General features: G+C 48.4%; 1 non-coding gene across 1 annotated transcript; it reads left to right on the top strand.

The window, feature by feature from the left end:
* Nucleotides 1-6,422: 6,422 nt before the first annotated feature.
* On the top strand, nucleotides 6,423-6,493 carry TRNAS-GCU (transfer RNA serine (anticodon GCU)). The gene has a single exon. It is a non-coding gene; the product is annotated as a tRNA-Ser (tRNA).
* The last annotated feature ends 8,201 nt before the right edge of the window (nucleotides 6,494-14,694 follow it).

A 14,694-nucleotide genomic window follows, 5' to 3' on the forward strand; every position in this document is an offset into this window, starting at 1 on the left:
AGAAAGGATGAAGGAGCTGTGGATGTTTAGCCTGGAGAGGAGGCGGCTGAGAGGTGATAAGATCCCCATCTTCAAGTCCTTGAAGGGCTGTCCTGTAGAGGATGGGGTGGAATTGTTGTCTGTGGCCCCAGAAGGCAGGACCAGAACCAGTGGGTTGAAATTAAATCAAAAGTTTCCGGCTCAACATTAGGAAGAACCTCCTGACTGTTAGAGCGGTTCCTCAGTGGAACAGGCTTCTTCCTCAAGAGGTGGTGGGCTCTCCTTCCTTGAAGGTTTTTTAAACAGAGGCTAGATGGCCATCTGACAGAGATGAAGATCCTGTTGAATTTAGGGGGAGGTGTTTGTGAGTTTCCTGCATTGTGCAGGGGGTTGGACTGGATGACCCTGGAGGTCCCTTCCAACTCTATGATTCTATGACTTTGATGGACCAAGAGGCTGATTCAGTAAAAGGCAGCTTCCTACGTCCACCCCATCTCAAAAAGAATATCACAGAGTTAGGAAAAGGGCAGAAAAACACACTCCGACAGTTGGAGGATCCCTCCAGCCTCTGGAATTTTGTCTGGCAGGCAGGCAAAAATTGGGGGGTGGGAGAGTTAGAATAGAAAAACTCCTCTTTTCTCCTCTGGTTTCTCCATTTCCCCAAAAGTCTAACCCAGGGGTGTCAAGTCATATACCTGAACAACACATGAACAGCATACTTAAGATTGCGACAGCACAGACATTGTCTCCAGAGGTATCAGTTATCAGAGACTGTTAAATAAACAAAATATTGCAAGAGTGCTAATCTTTGAAGCATCTTTTAAGATTTTTAACAAAATCTTTAATTGTGTTCATCTGTGTCTTTTATAAAGTTTATAGGGAGGGATGGTGGCTCAGTGGTAGAGCATCTGCTTGGTAAGCAGAAGGTCCCAGGTTCAATCCCTGGCATCTCCAACCAAAAAGGGTCCAGGCAAGTAGGCATGAAAAACCTCAGTTTGAGACCCTGGAGAGCAGGGGAGGGACGGTGGCTCAGTGGTAGAGCATCTGCTTGGTAAGCAGAAGGTCCCAGGTTCAATCCCTGGCATCTCCAACCAAAAAGGGTCCAGGCAAGTAGGCATGAAAAACCTCAGTTTGAGACCCTGGAGAGCAGGGGAGGGACGGTGGCTCAGTGGTAGAGCATCTGCTTGGTAAGCAGAAGGTCCCAGGTTCAATCCCCAGCATCTCCAACTAAAAAGGGTCCAGGCAAGTAGGCATGTAAAACCTCAGCTTGAGACCCTGGAGAGCCGCTGCCAGTCTGAGTAGACAATACTGACTTTGATGGTCCGAGGGTCTGATTCAGTACAAGGCAGCTTCATATGTTCATATCTCCACTAAAGGTAAAAGTAGTCCCCTGTGCAAGCACCGGTCGTTTCCGACTCTGGGGTGACGTTGCTTTCATGATGTTTTCACGGCAGACTTTTTACAGGGTGGTTTGCCATTGCCTTCCCCAGTCATCTACACTCTCATTTTACCGACCTCAGAAGGATGGAAGGCTGAGTCAACCTCGAGCCGGCTACCTGAAAACCCAGCTTCCGCCGGAATCGAACTCAAGTCGTGAGCAAAGCTTAGGACTGCAGTACTGCAGCTTTACCGCTCTGTGCCATGGGGCTCTTGTGTTATATCTCCACTACCTGGCATTAAATGTTATGACGTCCACGGCCTGGTCCAACCAGGTTTCATTTACGTCAGATCTGGCCCTCGCCACAAAATGAGTTTGACACCCCTAGTCTAACCTATCTCACACCAATTTTACTCTGATGACACCAGATAACCCCAAGGAAGATCCTTAGAGGACAGGCTGCATGCATAAAAACGTTTTAACATCCGTCTTCCATGGCGATACCGCAAAGCTCTCGCTGCGACCACAACGTTTTTGCTTCTGAATAAAGAGACGCAAAAGCCGCCCAACGTGTGACCCACCACACCCAACCTGGTACAGCCACACAGCTAGCCAGTGACAAGATCACCCTCGAAGTTTTTGATTCCCAAGCTGGGAACAGAAACATTTTACCTTGCAGGATTAACATGGGAAGAAGAAGAAGAATTGCAGATTTAAACCCCGCCCTTCTCTCTGAAGCAGAGACGCAGAGCGGCTCACAATCGCCTATATCTTCTCCCCCCACAACAGACACCCTGTGAGGTGGGTGGGGCTGAGAGGGCTCTCCCAGCAGCTGCGCTTTCAAGGACAACTTCTGCCAGAGCTAATGGCTAACCCAAGGCCATTCCAGCAGCTGCAAGTGGAGGAGTGGTGACACGATAGAGGTTTACAAGATTATGCATGGGATGGAGAAAGTAGAGAAAGAAGTCCTTTTCTCCCTTTCTCACAATACAAGAACTCGTGGGCACTGGATGAAATTGCTGAGCAGTTGGGTTAAAACGGATAAAAGGAAGTACTTCTTCACCCAAAGGGTGATTAACATATGGAATTCACTGCCACAGGAGGTGGTGGTGGCTACAAGCATAGTCAGCTTCAAGAGGGGGTTGCATAAAAATATGGAGCAGAGGTCCATCAGTAGCTATTAGCCAGTGTGTGTGTGTGTATATATATATGTGTGTGTGTGTGTGTGTGTGTATGACAGAGTGTGTGACAGAGTGTTAGACTGGATGGGCCATTGGCCTGATCCAACATGGCTTCTCTTATGTGACACAGAGTATTGGACTGGAGGGGTCATTGGCCTGATCCAACAGGGCTTCTCTTATGTTCTTATGTGACACAGAGTGTTGGACTGGATGGGCCATTGGCCTGATCCAACATGGCTTCTCTTCTGTTCTTATGTGACACAGAGTGTTGGACTGGATGGGCCATTGGCCTGATCCAACAGGGCTTCTCTTCTGTTCTTATGTGACTCAGAGTGTTGGACTGGATGGGCCACTGGCCTGATCCAACATGGCTTCTCTTCTGTTCTTATGTGACACAGAGTGTTGGACTGGATGGGCCATTGGCCTGATCCAACAGGGCTTCTCTTCTGTTCTTATGTGACACAGAGTGTTGGACTGGATGGGCCATTGGCCTGATCCAACAGGGCTTCTCTTCTGTTCTTATGTGACACAGAGTGTTGGACTGGATGGGCCACTGGCCTGATCCAACAGGGCTTCTCTTCTGTTCTTATGTGACACAGAGTGTTGGACTGGATGGGCCATTGGCCTGATCCAACAGGGCTTCTCTTATGTTCTTATGTGACACAGAGTGTTGGACTGGATGGGCCATTGGCCTGATCCAACAGGGCTTCTCTTCTGTTCTTATGTGACACAGAGTGTTGGACTGGAGGGGCCACTGGCCTGATCCAACAGGGCTTCTCTTATGTTCTTATGTGACACAGAGTGTTGGACTGGATGGGCCATTGGCCTGATCCAACATGGCTTCTCTTCTGTTCTTATGAGTGGGGAATCAAACCTGGTTCTTCCAGATAAGAGTCCACACACTTAACCACTACACCAAACTGGCTCTTGGTGGGGGGGGGGGGGTGCAGCATTTTAAGTTCTGTTTTCAGGAGAGAAAAAGCATGAGTGTAAATATTCCAAATGCATAAATGCAAGAGATATCTTGACACTGCAGCAGGGCTACCTCCAGCCTGGCAGGTCGCAGAGGAAGGGGGGTTCGGATCTAGCGATTGCACCCGCCAAGAAGCACACCGAAAATCAGGAAGTTCACTATGGGTGGCTGCAAACACCAGCGACTGTCTCAAAACGCCCATGAAAAAGAGGAAGAGAGAAGGTATGTGCTAATGTTGGAAGAGGAACAAGCCGAAAATGTGGAAATTTCCAAAGATGACAAAATAGGACCTGTGCTTTGTACTGGGAAGCTTGCCTCTGTACCACACAGAACACTGCCCAGTTCAGACACTGCACGGCCTGATTCTCCACACACAGTTTAGTGGATTCGTTGGCACCTTTGAAGACCAACGAAGTTTCATTCTGGCTGTAAGCTTTTGGGTCCCAGCACGTTTCCTCAGATTCTGGGGAAATTTACTTGTACATGACAACGTATACCCGAAATAAAACTTCACTGCTCTTAAAGGTGCCACTGCATTCAACTTTGGTTTTACACTAGGGGTGTCAAACATGCGGCCCAGGGGCCAAATCGGGCCCCCGGAGGGCTCCTCTCAGGCCCCCGAGCAACTGGCTGTCATCTGCTTCCTTCTCCCTCTCTCTTGCTTCCTTCTGCATCACAGCTTGCTTTGCAAAGCTTGCTGAATCACACAGGAGCTACAGAGCAAAACCTCTATTTTTTTCTATTGGCTGAGACTCCTCCCTTGGGGAGGAATGAGGAAGGGAGAGCTTGTTTTGCCAGGCTCCCTCAATTGCACAGCAGAGCAAGTCTCTCTTCCTTCTATTGGCTGAGGTTCCTCCCCCTCCTTGCCCCGGGGGAAGGAAGGAAAGAGCTAGAGTTTCCTTTGCCCAGTTCCCTGGATCCCTTGGGAAAGATACAAAGCACCTTTAAGACCAATGAGTGCTAATGTTTTAAGCACGTTTTATTTTAAGGTTGTTGTTTTTTTTTTTTAAAAAAAAAAACCCCTTTAATTGTGTTTATTTGTGTCCTTTATAAAGTTTATATCTCTGCTACCTAATCTTAAATAGGTACACGCATGGTCCGGCCCAACAAGGTCTCATTTATGTCAGATTCGCACTCATAACAAATGAATTTGTCACCTCTGTTTTACACGGTTATGCAGTTGGGCACTTATGTTTAACTTGATGCTGAACTAAACACGCCCTGCACTAAACACAAACGAAGAGAGAGATTTAGTTCCTTGGAAGGAGCCTGAACAAAGTGAGCAGACCAGAAGAAACATTTCCAGAGGGTAGCTTCAGGTGGGGAGAATGTGAGAAGAAAAAGGAGGAGATAAGATTTATATCCTGCCCTTCCCCCGGAGTCTCAGAGCTGCTTACAATCTCCTTTCCTTTCCTCTCCCCACAACAGACAACCTGTGAGGGCGGTGGGGCTGAGAGAACGGCTCTTGAGAGAACAGCTCTGAGAGAACCACGACTGACCCAAGCTCAACCAGTTGGCTGCATGTGGAGGAGGAGTGGGGAATCAAACCCAGCTTTCTAGATTAGAACCTGCCACTCTTAACCACTATGCCAAACTGGCTCTCAGGGATCTCCCGTTTGACTTGTATCTGATTCTCAAAAACCTATCTCTCCCAGCCACCGAGGGTCTGATTCAGTACATCAGGAGATGTATATAGGGGAGGGACAGTGGCTCAGTGGTAGAGCATCTGCTTGGGAAGGTCCCAGGTTCAATCCCCGGCATCTCCAAAAAAGGGTCTAGGCAAATAGGTGTGAAAAAACATAGAGGTCGAGGCCTTCATAAGAACATCAGGAGAGCCCTGCTGGATCAGACCAGGGGTCCATCTAATTCAGCACCCTGTCTCACACAGTGGTCACCCAGTTCCTGTGGAGGGCCAACAACAGGACATAGAGGCCAAGACCTTCATAAGAACATCAGAAGAGCCCTGCTGGATCACACCAGTGGTCCATCTAGTCCAGCATTCTGTCTCACGCAATGGCCAACCAGTTCCTCTGAAGGGTCAACAATAGGGCATAGAGGCCGAGGCCTTCATAAGAACATCAGAAGAGCCCTGCTGGGTCAGACCAGTGAGGGTCCATCTAGTCCAGCATTCTGTCTCACGCAATGGCCAACCAGTTCCTCTGAAGGGCCAACAACAGGGCAGAGAGGCTGAGGCCTTCATAAGAACATCAGAAGAGCCCTGCTGGATCAGACCAGTGGTACATGTCGTCCAGCATCCTCTCACACAGTGGCCAGCCATTTCCTCTGGTGGGCTGAACAACAGGGCACAGAGGCTGAGTCCATTCCCTTGTGCGGCTTCCAACTCTCACGTACCCCCAACTCTGGACTAACAAATCCTTTTTCTCAACAAGATTGTTTGTCATACATCTTTGCCACTTTCCACCTGAAATCACAAAGACCAGAGATAGTAGAATTTGGGCTGCAGCATCTGAGACTTCAGGAGGAGGAATCCATTTTCAAATACTCCCCTGGGCTAACCCCTCCCCCCCCCCCGGCAACAGAAACCCAAAATAGCCAGAGATAGAACCTTTCTCCCTGAGGGACTAGTTTTCGATTTTGATGGATATTTAAAGGCAAAGAAGAAGAAGACAGAAGGGGAGGGACGGTGGCTCAGTGGTAGAGCATCTGCTTGGTAAGCAGAAGGTCCCAGGTTCGATCCCTGGCATCTTCAACGAAAAAGGGTCCAGGCAAGTAGGCGTGAAAAACCTCAGCTTGAGACCCTGGAGAGCAGAGGAGTGATGGTGGCTCAGTGGTAGAGCATCTGCTAGGTAAGCAGAAGGTCCCAGGTTCAGTCCCCAGCATCTCTAGCTAAAAAGGGTCCAGGCAAGTAGGCATGTAAAACCTCAGCTTGAGACCCTGGAGAGCAGGGGAGGGAGGGTGGCTCAGTGGTTGAGCATCTGCTTGCTAAGCAGAAGGTCCCAGGTTCAATTCCTGGCATCTCCAACCAAAAAGGTTCCAGGCAAGTAGTCATGAAAAACCTCAGCTTGAGACCCTGGAGAGCCGCTGCCAGTCTGAGTAGACAATACTGACTTTGATGGACTGAGGGTCTGATTCAGTATAAGGCAGCTTCATATGTTCAAGATGATTTTGGATTTATATCCCGCCATATACTCTGAAACACAGAGTCTCAGAGCGGTCACAATCTCCTCTAGCTTCCCCACCCCCGCCACAACAAATAGCCTGTGAGGTAGGTGGGGCTGAGAGTGCTTTTACAGCAGCTGCCCTTTCAAGGACAGCTTCTACGAAAGCTCTGGCTGACCCAAGGCCATCTCAGCAGGTGCAAGTGGAGGAGTGGGGAATCAAACCCGGTTCTCCCAGGTAAGAGTCCGCGCACTTCACCACTACACCAAAGAGATGACCAAAGCTGGAATCCACCATCTGTAATCTCAAGTGGCACAGTCTATTCCAGGGGTGTCGAACTCATTTGTTATGAGGGCCGGATCTGACATGAGACCTTGTTGGGATGGGCCATGTTGGGACGGGCCAAGCCATGCCAGGCTGGGCCATGTGTGTACCTATTAAAATTAGGTAGCAGAGATATATATTTAAACAAACATGCTTAAAACATTAGCACTCATTGGTTTTAAAGATGCTTTCTTTGTATTTCTCCCATGGGATCCAGGGAACTGGGCAAAGGAAGCTCTGGCTCTTTCCGAGGGACAGTGGCTCAGTGGTAGAGCATCTGCTTGGGAAGCAGAAGGTCCCAGGTTCAGTCCCTGGCATCTCCAAAGAAGGGTCCAGGCGTGAAAAACCTCAGCTTGAGACCCTGGAGAGCCGCTGCCAATCTGAGAAGACAATACTGACTTTGATGGACCAAAGGTCTGATTCACTATAAGGCAGCTTCATATGTTCATGAGGATGGCGGGGGGGGGGGGGAGAGCCTCAGCCAATAGAAGGAAGAGAGGCTTGGTTCAGTAGCTCTGCTGTGCAACTGAGAGCCTGGCAAAGCAAGCTATTCTTCTCCCCCTTCCTCCCCAAGGGAGGAGGCCATCCAGGTTAGGGAACATCATCTACCCCCAGGGGTGTCAAACATGCAGTCCAGGGGCTGAATCAGGCCCCCGGAGGGCTCCTATCAGGCCCCTGAGGAACTGGCTGCCGTCTGCTTCCTTCTCCCTCCCTCTTGCTTCTTTCTGCATCTCAGCTCGCTTGGCCAGGCTTGCTCAATCGCACAGGAGCTACAGAGCAAAGTCTCTGTTTTCTACATTGATTGAGGCTCCTCCCCCTCCTGGTCCCCTGGGGAAGGAAGGAAAGAGCCAGAGCATCCTTTACCCAGTTCCCTGGATCCCAGGAGAGAAATACAAAGAAAGCACCTTTAAGAGACCAACCAGTGCTAATGTTTTAAACATGTTTTATTTTTAAAAATCTTCAGTCGTGTTTGTCTGTGTCCTTTAAAAAGTTTACACCTCTGCTACGCTACCTAAGAGCCAGTTTGGTGTAGTGGTGCTGTGTGCGGACTCGTACCTGGGAGAACTGGGTTTGATTCCCCACTTCTCCACTGGCACCTGCTGGAATGGCTTGGGGTCAGCCATAGCTCTGGCAGAGATGTCCTTGAAAGGGCAGCTTCTGTCAGAGCCCTCTCAGCCCCACCCACCTCACAGGGTGTCTGTTGTTGGGGAGGAAGATAAAGGAGATTGTGAGCCGCTCTGAGTGGAGGGCGGAATATAAATCCAATGTCGTTTTCTTCCTTTAATCTTAAATAGGTACATACATGGCCTGGCCCGACATGACCCTGCTGGGCTTGACAAGGTCTCACATATGTCAGATCCGGCCCTCATAACAAATGAGTTCAATACCCCTGCCCTATATCTTCTCCCCCCACAACAGACACCCAGTGAGGTGGGTGGGGCTGAGAGGGCTCTCACAGCAGCTGCCCTTTCAAGGACAGAGAGCGGCCTACAATCTCCTTTCCCTTCCTCCCCCACAACAGACACCCTGTGAGGTGGGTGGGGCTGAGAGGGCTCTCCCAGCAGCTGCTCTTTCAAGGACAGAGAGCGGCCTACAATCTCCTTTGTCTTCCTCCCCCACAACAGACACCCTGTGAGGTGGGTGGGGCTGAGAGGGCTCTCACAGCAGCTGCCCTTTCAAGGACAGAGAGAGGCCTACAATCTCCTTTCCCTTCCTCCCCCACAACAGACACCCTGTGAAGTGGGTGGGGCTGGAGAGGGCTCTCACAGCAGCTGTCCTTTCAAGGACAGAGAGTGGCCTACAATCTCCTTTCCCTTCCTCCCCCACAACAGACACCCTGTGAAGTGGGTGGGGCTGGAGAGGGCTCTCACAGCAGCTGTCCTTTCAAGGACAGAGAGCGGCCTACAATCTCCTTTCCCTTCCTCCCCCACAACAGACACCCTGTGAAGTGGGTGGGGCTGGAGAGGGCTCTCACAGCAGCTGTCCTTTCAAGGACAGAGAGCGGCCTACAATCTCCTTTCCCTTCCTCCCCCACAACAGACACTCTATGAGGTGGGTGGGGCTGGAGAGGGCTCTCCCAGCAGCTGCCTTTTCAAGGACAGAGAGCGGCCTACAATCTCCTTTCCCTTCCTCCCCCACAACAGACACCCTGTGAGGTGGGTGGGGCTGAGAGGGCTCTCACAGCAGCTGCCCTTTCAAGGACAACTCCTACAAGAGCTATGGCTGACCCAAGGCCATTCCAGCAGCTGCAAGTGGAGGAGTTGGGAATCAAATCCAGATAAGAGCCTGCACACCTAACCACCACACCAAACATTTTAGAAATAGTGCACGATTGTATCATCCCAAAACCATACCCCACCCCACCCCACCCCACCACTGGCCCATTGAAAAATTGTCTTCTACAAAACCGGTCCCTGGTGCCAAAATGGTTGGGGACCGCTGGCATAGAGGACAGAGTTGGACTGAGGAGAACTGGGTTCCAATCTCACTCAAGACATAAAGCTTGTTGGGTGGACTTTGCCCGCTTATCTTAAGCACTACACCATTTCACACTTAACCAGTACACCAAACTGGTGTTGGTATTGGATTTATATCCTGCCCTTCACTCTGAATCTCAGAGTGGCTCACAATCTCCTTTACCTTCCTCCCCTACAACAAACACCCTGTGAGGTAGGTGGGGTTGAGAGAGCTCTCCCAGAAGCTTGGTGACTTGGAGCTGCCTTATTTTGGACCCTTGGCCCATCAAGGTCAGTATTGTCTTCTCAGACTGGCAACTTTTCTCCAGGGTCTCAGCAAAGGTACTTCACTTCACCTACTGCTTGGTCCTTTCGAGTGGAGATGCCGGGGATTGAACCTGGGGCCTTCCGTACGCCAAGCAGAAGCTCTGCCACTGTGCTATAAAATGAGAGCTTAAAACCACTAATCCGTACTTTAAAAAAAATATAAAAACTGCAGGGGATAAAACACTTTCCCTATGAAGAAGGGTTAAAGTGCTTGGGGCTCTTTGGCTTGGAGAAATGCTGACTGAGGGGTGACATGATAGAGGTTTGCAAGATTATGCATGGGATAGAGAAGGTAGAGAAAGAAGTACTTTTCTCCCTTTCTCACAATACAAGAACTCGTGGGCATTCAATGAAATTGCTGAGCAGTCGGGTTAAAACGGATAAAAGGAAGTACTTCTTCACCCAAAGGGTGATTAACATGTGGAATTCACTGCATAGCCAGCTTCAAGAGGGGATTGGATAAACATATGGAGAGGTCCATCAGTAGATATTAGACACAGGGTACAGATAGAAGTCTCTGTCTGGGGCAGTGATGGTCTGTATTTCTTGGTGCTTGGGGGGCAACAGTGGGAGGGCTTCTAGTGTCCTGGCCTCACTAGTAGGCCTCCTGAGAAAGTACCATAAGATGGCTTTCTCTCTTTCTTTCTTGCTCTCTCTCTCTCTCTCTTTCTGCCACTGTGTGACACAGAGTGTTGGACTGGATGGGCCATTGGCCTGATTCAACATGGCTTCTCTTATGTCCTTATGTGACACAGAGTGTTGGACTAGATGGGCCATGGGCCTGATCTAACATGGCTTCTCTTATGTTCGTATGTGACACAGAGTGTTGGACTGGATGGGCCATTGGCCTGATCCAACAGGGCTTCCCTTATGTTCTTATGTGACACAGAGTGTTGGACTGGATGGGCCATTGGCCTGATCCAACATGGCTCCTCTTATGTTCTTACATGACACAGAGTGTTGGACTGGATGGGCCACTGGCCTGATCCAGCAGGGCTTCTCTTATGTTCTTATGTGACTCAGAGTGTTGGACTGGATGGGCCATTGGCCTGATCCAACCTGCCTTCTCTTATGTGACACAGAGTGTTGGACTGGATGGGCCATTGGCCTGATCCAACATGGCTTCTCTTATGTGACACAGAGTGTTGGATTGGATGGGTCATTGGCCTGATCCAACAGGCTTCTCTTATGTTCTTATGTGACACAGAGTGTTGGACTAGATGGGCCACTTGCCTGATCCAACATGGCTTCTCTTATGTTTTTAAGACAGACTCTTCAGCCATAGTTAAACTGCCTTGATTTTGCAAATGGGCAGAAATAAAAGCCAGCAAAGTGACAACAGACTTTTGCCAGGGGATCTCATGAGATCTCTGCTTTTGCCCTGGGACTTTAACGGGGTTCCCCATAAGGGCTCCCCAACCAGAAGGTGAAGGTGAATTCCCTAGCATAAGTGGCAGACTCAGGGAGAGAAACTGAAGAGCTAAGAAAACAGTGATTAAGAGTGTTGGAGTAGTATCCGGGAGAGCCAGGTTCGAATCCATACCCTGACGTGGCAACTCACTGGGTGATCTTGGGCCAGTCACACCCTCTCAGCCTAGCCCAAGGGTGGCCAAACTTGCTTAGCATAAGAGCCACACCAAATAAATGTCAGATGTTTGAGATCCGGAAGACACAAACAAATATTACACAGACATCTTTATTAAGGCTCTTACTACTTTCTTTGCACAGAGAGATAAAATGCATATGTATGTACTTTTCAATACGGCCATGCGAGGAGACTTTTTGAAAACACACACACACACACACAAAAGCTGGGAATAACAGTCCCCATAAGACCAGCACATGGAAAGGTTATAAATCACTGACCACCGTTTGCATCATTATGCATCTTTTTGCCTTGACATCAAGGTTAGTAAATACAGCTCCTAAGAGTTATGAAACTAAGAGGGAACCTTGCACCACCCTCTTTAACTCCATCCCTCCTTCCAATGGCTTCCTCAGTTCTTGTGTTCTCTTTTCCTGCTCTAGGTCTCTGGTTGACCTCTGTGGTGGTGAAGAAGAGCTTGCAAGCCTGTCTATTTCCCTCTCCTTCCCCACTTCCCACATGGTGGAAATAGTCACCTACCTATAGGTCAGTGCTCAGAAACTGACTGCGGTCCAGATGCTAGGCATGCTTACTTGAGAGTAAGCCTACATTAAATTCTTCCTCACCCTTGGTGGACGAAGTTGCAAGTTAAATCAAGATACGTAAAAGATAAGGAGATATGCTTTGAAAAATAAATAAATGAGTTGGATGTTATTTTGATTGGATCAGAAGAGAAATTTATAAAAATATATAATTTGCTGCTAGAGGTCAAGATGCAAGATGAGGTTGCTAAGGAAAGTATGGTAAAATGGATGGAAAATATTGGGCACAATATACAGCTCACAGATTGGGAAAGACTATGGAATCAAAATATAACAATTACAAGGTCTACGGTATTTAAGGAAAATTTGCGTAAGATGCTTTACAGGTGGTACATCACACCAGAGAAGTTATCTATGATATACCCAAATACTCCCAATAAGTGTTGGAAATGCCACAGAGTGAAAGGAACCTTTTATCATATCTAGTGGCATAAGAACATAAGAGAAGCCATGTTGGATCAGGTCACTGGCCCATCCAGTCCAACACTCTGTGTCACATAAGAACATAAGAGAAGCCATGTTGGATCAGGCCAATGACCCATCCAGTCCAACACTCTGAGTCACATAAGAACATAAGAGAAGCCATGTTGGATCAGGCCAATGGCCCCTCCAGTCCAGCACCGTGTGTCACATAAGAACATAAGAGAAGCCATGTTGGATCAGGCCAATGACCCATCCAGTCCAACACTTTGAGTCACATAAGAACATAAGAGAAGCCATGTTGGATCAGGCCAATGGCCCATCCAGTCCAACACTCTGTGTCACATAAGAACATAAGAGAAGCCATGTTGGATCAGGCCAATGGCCCATCCAGTCCAAAACTCTGTGTCACACAGTGGCCAATATATGTGTGTATGTATACACACACACATATACATAAATACACACACACACACACATATATATACCATGGCATATGAAACAAATGTGACAATGTGACAAAGCTAAAGAATTCTGGGGGCAAATTCATACTTGGCTTCAAAAATTTTTTTAAAAATGAACATGCAGTATTTGCCTGAATTGTTTTTATTAAGTTTATGCCAATGCTCTCTATCCAAGCCAATAATCAGGTTCCCAATACATGCCGTAACTGTGGCAATATTAACTTTTGCGAGATATTGGAAATTGCAACAAATATCTAAGAAAGAGGAATTTACTGGGAAATTGTTTGAAGTAGCAGAAATGGATTATTTATCAATCAGAATGAAAGGGGGGGAACATACGAGAGAGTGAAGAGATCTGGAAGCCCTTGTATAATTGGCTGAAGTTGATAGGATAACGGTAGGACAAACTAAACTAAAAATGAAATGCGTAGAAGCATTCGAGAGGGATTTGTAACTGGTATAAACAGAGTATTAATAGTGGGCAATTGTAATCTAGAACAGAAATAGAGAATAGAGGGTAGACGACTCCCTTCCTGGGAGCTGAGTGCAAATTCAGCAGACGCTGCCCCCACCCACCCAGGTTTGGCACAGCTGATGCTTTCACTTCATACGCAAGGCATTCTGGGAAGGGAGGAAGCAGAACTACTTTTCCTTCTCAGGCGTCCCACGCACAACACTTATGAGGAAAAACGCTTCGGCTGCTCCCACTGCCAACCGGAGGAAACAAAGATGGCAGGGAAAATTGACAATTTCTCATTGACCGGAGAAGCAAACCCCCTCTTTACTTCCCATCCAGAGACTTTCTAAGAAATTAAAGCAACAAAAGTCAAAATGGCGGACATATCTCTGCCACCCATCTCGGTTACAGAGGTCAAGCATGTAACTAAACAAGTGTTTTGCATCCCAATTAGGCATTCTGCCTTACGGCGAAGATTTCTACACTGGTTTCCTGAAATCCCTAGATAACCACCTGTGAAGAAACTTCACTGTCCGGACAAATGTATTTTTTAAGGACTGTATTTATATCCCAGTATTTTTAATGACTGCGTTTATATCCCCGTAAGGAGGCCTGTGGCGCACAGTGGTCATGCTGCAGTACTGCAGTCAAAGCTCTGCTCACGACCTGAGTTCGATCCCGGTGGAAGCTGGGTTCAGATAGCCGGCTCGAGGTCGACTCAGCCTTCCATCCTGAGGTCGGTAAAATGAGTCCCCAGCTTGCTGGGGGGGAAAGCGTAGATGACCGGGGAAGGCAAGGGCAAACCACCCTGTAAAAAGTCTGCCAAGAAAACATTGTGATGCAGCATCACCCTAGAGTAAGAAACGACTGGTGCTTGCACAGGGGACTACCTTGACCTTTATTTATATGCCACCTAAAGCAGGGGTGTCAAACATGCGGTCCGGGGACCGAATCAGGCCCCCAGAGGGCTCCTATCAGGCCCACAAGCAACTGGCTCCTGTCTGCTTCCTTCTCCCTCTCTCTTCCTTCCTTCTGCATAACAGCTTGCTTTGCAAGGCTTGCTCAATTGCACAGGAGCTGCAGAGCGAAACCTCCATTTTCTCCATTGGCTGAAGCTCCTCCCTTGGGGAGGAATGGGGGAGGAATAGCTTGCTTTGCCAGGCTCTTTCAATCGCACAGCAGAGCTACTGAGCCAAGCCTCTCTTTCTTCTATTGGCTGAGCCTCCCCCCCCCCCCCCAGTCCCCTAGGGAAGGAAGGAAAGAGCCAGAGCTTCCTTTGACCAGTTCCCTAGATTTCATGGGAGAAATACAAAGAAAGCATCTTTAAGACCAATGAGTGCTAACGTTTTAAACATGTTTTAAGTTTTTAAAAATATGTATTTGTGTTTGTCCGTGTTCTTTATTAAATTTATATCTCTGCTACCTAAT

Source organism: Heteronotia binoei, chromosome 2 (genome assembly GCF_032191835.1).
Source record: "Heteronotia binoei isolate CCM8104 ecotype False Entrance Well chromosome 2, APGP_CSIRO_Hbin_v1, whole genome shotgun sequence".
NCBI classification, from domain to species: domain Eukaryota; kingdom Metazoa; phylum Chordata; class Lepidosauria; order Squamata; family Gekkonidae; genus Heteronotia; species Heteronotia binoei.